Source organism: Nicotiana tabacum, chromosome 1, assembly GCF_000715075.1.
Source record: "Nicotiana tabacum cultivar K326 chromosome 1, ASM71507v2, whole genome shotgun sequence".
Classification (NCBI taxonomy): domain Eukaryota; kingdom Viridiplantae; phylum Streptophyta; class Magnoliopsida; order Solanales; family Solanaceae; genus Nicotiana; species Nicotiana tabacum.
Window position 1 is genome coordinate 7,685,545 of NC_134080.1, and position 4,947 is coordinate 7,690,491.

Sequence of the window (4,947 nt, forward strand, 5' to 3'; positions counted from 1 at the left end):
ATCCCGCAACAGATTGGGTATGTAGTGGATCTGGAGATCCATCTATGGATGCAATGAGGGTGAAACTTATGGCCGCATGGAAGCTCACCGTCTCCTCCAATCATCTCGTTCAAGCAAATCGTACAAATTTTGAATCTGTATAAGATTTTCAAAAGGTTTTGAGGTGGACACGAGATGACATTCTTTTGAGAATAAACATGTATGTTGATACCCAATTTTTCGCTGTATATTTTATATATGCAAAATACTTTCAGAATAACATATATATATATATATATATATATATATATATATATATAGCATATTAAGCATGCCCAAGTGTTTTTGTATTTTTTCTAATTTTTTAAAACGATTTTAAAATCAATTTATTGTCCACTTTAGCAGTACAAAAACCAATAATTATTCCCAAAATTATCATTTTGGTGAATAACTTATCTTATTCTCATATTTATACCAAAATATAGTTAAGGTGATTTTTGTATATTTTTACAAATTTTATTTGGTATTTTTAAAGCTAAATTGCATATAATTGCAATTCTAGCCTACTTTAAGATTAATAGAATTTTATAATTGTAAAATTAGTTTCAGTATTTTTAAATTAATATTTATATATTATTAATTGGCTCAGTACTTTTAATTTGCTTTTAAAATTATTTTACTATTTTTATAAAATAAAAGGGAAAACTGGCTATTTAACATCTAGCCTCTTTCCATTTCAAATACAGCCTTTTTACCTTTCAATTTTAACCCTGATTTGACCCAATCTTAACCCATTTGGACCGGCCCAATTTTTAATTTGACCAAACCCACAACCCGATCCAAATGACCCTTACCCGGTTCCCAGCTACCCTCTTAAATCTAGGCCATTGATCACATAAGATCAACGGCCATAACTCACCCTTCCATAATTAAACCAAACAACTTACCCTAATCTCCCTCATTCTCACCTGACCCGCCGCCTTTGAATCCTAAATGCTCTCAAATCCTCTCATTAGCTCTTCGAAACCCTAGCCTCCTCCTATCTTATTTCACCATCTTTCCATCGGAATCCGTGGCTTCTCAGGCCATGGACGGTCTGTACTCACCCCTCTCCATCATTATACCTTGGGTGTTCGAGGTTTTGAAAGCTGACTTCGATGGTTCTTCCAGATCTTCTCAGATCTTCATTTCTATAGCTTCTCCGGCCATGCTCCGGCACATTCAGGCCTTAGGAGCCTGATTCCTCACCTCTTCGACTCAGGATCTGATTTTTCTTCCAAGCCTTTCTCATTTTTGGGGTTTCTCTGAAACTCTAAGTTGTTCGAGGTTCTTCTCTATTTATTTTCTTAGATCTATGGTATGTTCGTGTTCTACTGGGCTTCTAAAGTGTTACCCCAATTTTTCTTTTCAAAAATCATTTCTAAAAAAGTTTTCAAAAATATCTTTCTGATTCTTTCTGTTCTTTATCTATGTGTGTTTGTTTGTTGTTTTTGCTCGTATGTTTTCTTTTCTACTATGCATGAGTTTGCTCTTTTGTTTCTCTCTCTATTATGCAAGATTCTTCCATTTTCGCTGTGACTCAGACTAGGCTTGTATGTTATTACTGCTATGTTTTTCTTACTCTTCTACTATATGTGTTTACTATGAGTTCGTTGATTTTGTTTGCTTTACTGGACTCTGTCTATATTCTCACTAAGCATGATTCACCCGTTTTGCCTAGGTTTGTATCACCTTTTCTTCTGAACTTGATTAAGTTCTGAGTTTTTTCTCAAACGTGTTCTCCATGCTCTTAACTATGTACCGTGTCTGTTTGTTTCTCATAAGTCTTTGAAAAAGACTTCTGAGCCTCTACCGAGTGGCTTGCCTTCTCATCTCTCTTGCCTGACTCAATTCGAAACCCCGGGATTTGGGGATTTCATGGCAATTTTGATTTTTGTGTGCGAGTTAGGGTTCCACTTCGGGACCCTAGACTCTTAGACTCATTGTGAGTCTGCAAACTGGACATGTACTCCTTCTTGCTTGTGATTCTGAACCTCTCTTTGGTTAAACTCCCTTCTAAATAACTTGACAGTCCTTTCTTGATTCACATGTTTGTGTGCTCTTATATATAAGAACTATTCTTTCAAAATGTTTTACCAACTGATTGATTCTGAAGTCCTTTAAGGGGGTTAATTGATTAATACTGATTGCCTTTAAATTAAACCTTTCTTTACCCCTTTCCTGACTTGGTTCATTCGAGATTAAACCTGTAACTTTGATTTTCCTGACTGTTTGATTGATTCCCTTTCCTTATATTTTCCAAGCCGTGTACCACTGAGCTTTTCCTTAAATAAACCTCTATGTATTGGCTCTTCTTATGCTACTTTGAAAAGATTTTAATCAAAATTTCTTTCTTTAATTGTATTCTACCCGTTTGGAGTCAAATCCCTTAACTTAAGGGAGATCATATGTGATTAATGGCAGACCATTCCCTTACCTGTCTTACTCATTTTCTGCACTATAAAATGGACTACCCTTCTGCACTTTTAAAGGACTACTTCGAGTTGAATACCGCGAGCCTTTAGTTCAATACTTTCGACTTACTTACATACTTACAATACTGCTTTGAGTTCAATACTCTTACAACATTTTACTCTTTCTGAGATCTTTTGGAACTGTTTGCTTGCAACTTGGCTTTCACAAGACTGCTTTTACTTATTTGTTTTCCCTGAAACTGGTATGTTCTAATTTAACTTTTCTACCTCACCCACTATGTGTTTATTTACAGTTTCTGCAAGCTTGTTTACTTTGCTGTTCATGTTCAGTGATTAATGTTAACTATGTGAATTATTTATTTATTTTTTCTTTGCATCTGCTGTTTGTTATAAATTCCCTATACCCCTACTCCCTTCTATGTGTTTGAGTTAAGGTTCATGGCCTGACAGCATCCGAGTTGTTGCTTAGGTCTGAACCTGATCCTCAATGGATCCTAACTCCCAACTTTGCCTAACAGGCTGGTCAGGGGTGTGCCAGCACTCCTCATTGCTGGGCATGGCCACCAGCCTGTCATCGCCTTCCCCTAAATCCCCTCTATGCACTTGCACTCTCTCTTAGATTCTAAGTTCTGCCCTCCTATTAGCCTTGCTTTGGGACCTTGAGCTCCCTCTGAACTCAGACATTTGAGGGCTGGCCCTTTCACACTGCATTATAATTCAATTCTGCAATATATTTGGGTGTAAGCACTGCCCGGAGTACACTTGGGGCTCTTAGGGAACTTTGACACATCCCAAATAAGATAAAGGCTTTGGAAATCTGATCCTGGAAGTTGGTTTATCTCATATTGTTAGACCTTGAGTCTGAATTAGGCTCATTGGTTGTAGCTTAAATTTCTGATGTAATTTTACTTTTCTTGATTCATTCTGGTCTGTAATATTTTATAATAACTTATGGGGTTCTAAGTAAAAAGGGGAGGGTCATTTATGTATGCAAAGGTTAGACAACATGCTCATAGGTGTTACTATTTACAAGTTCTGCACTTATGTATTTCATATAGAAATCCTGCCTATAGTTTCTGCACTTTTGCACTAGAAATCCTGCCTATAAGTTTCTGCACTTCTGATATCATAGAGAAATCCTGCCTATAAGTTTCTACACGTCTGCATATCATATAGAAATCCTGCCTATAAGTTTCTACACTTCTGCGTATCATATAGAAATCATGTCTGTAGGTTTTTTCTACACTTCTGCATATAGAAATCATGATTATAGGTTTTCTACACTTCCGCATATACCTCCATCATTAGGCAAATAGTTATATGTTAAAAATAACAAAATGCATCCTAGATACCATGTCTATAGGAAAGCATGCCTATAGGAGTAATTAATCGAATCTGAATCGTTTACAAGTCTAAAATCAGTAGTAATGTCTTTTAATATCTGCAGATCTTATGTTTTTATATAATCAGTAAGCCTTCTTTAAAATCAGAGTAAGCATCGTTAGATATCATGCCCATAGGTTTCACCTAGGCAAGCCATTAGGTAATTAATTAACTGCATCAGTCTTTTGATAATTACAACCAGTGGAGGCCTAATTCGGACTTCTCATCTGAGAAATATGTGATAAATCAGCCTTCCCTAACGCTTTAAATTTAATTCAGACCATAACCAATATTTGTAAGTCATGCTAAACAATTTGTTTCTTTAAATGAGGAGGCCTGTTTGAGCCCTTTAAACTGTTATGTGTTCTCCCATACCTGCCTTATATGTTTTGATTGTCGCCCTAGAATTTTATCCTTTTAAAACTCTGAAAAGCCAAATCTCCCTTTCATTAAGGACTAGTAGTCCCAAATGCCTCCGGAACTGATAGGATTGGGGCAGGTACTAGCATGCAATAAGTAACGATACTATTCCGTGCTTAATACCTTAACGGGGTGGGAAAGGGTAGATATGGATATGATGACCGATGCGCTAATACCACGTGTAACCCTTCTTCTGAGGAGTGATTACCGGGTATTGCATTGATGTGATCCATATTGTTTGTAAACCTAGGACCCCCTTTCCTTTTAACTTGTTTTATTGTTCGAACTATTTCCTTAAAATTTCTGCTTTCTTTATTTTCTTCAAGCTTTCAATTTGCTTGCAATAATATGCGAAAATTCCCTTCTATTTGAGGACTTTATTTGCTTACTTGTTATTTAAAGTCACAATTGTAGCATGGCCAGGAACCACACTAGTGGATCTTGAGGGATGCCTAACACCTTCCCCTCGAGATAATTTCTAGCCCTTACCCAAACTCTGGTTTTCCAACTCAAACCCTTCTTAGTGTCCTAATGCACTTTAATCATTAGGTGGCGACTCTTCAATACAAAACCCAATTCCCAAAAGGGAATGAGTTGTCCTCCCAAATGTCATAAACCCGATTTTGCGAGAAAAAGAGGGCGTGACAGCGTGGTGGCTCTGCTGGGGATTTCTTTTAGGCTTTTACCATTT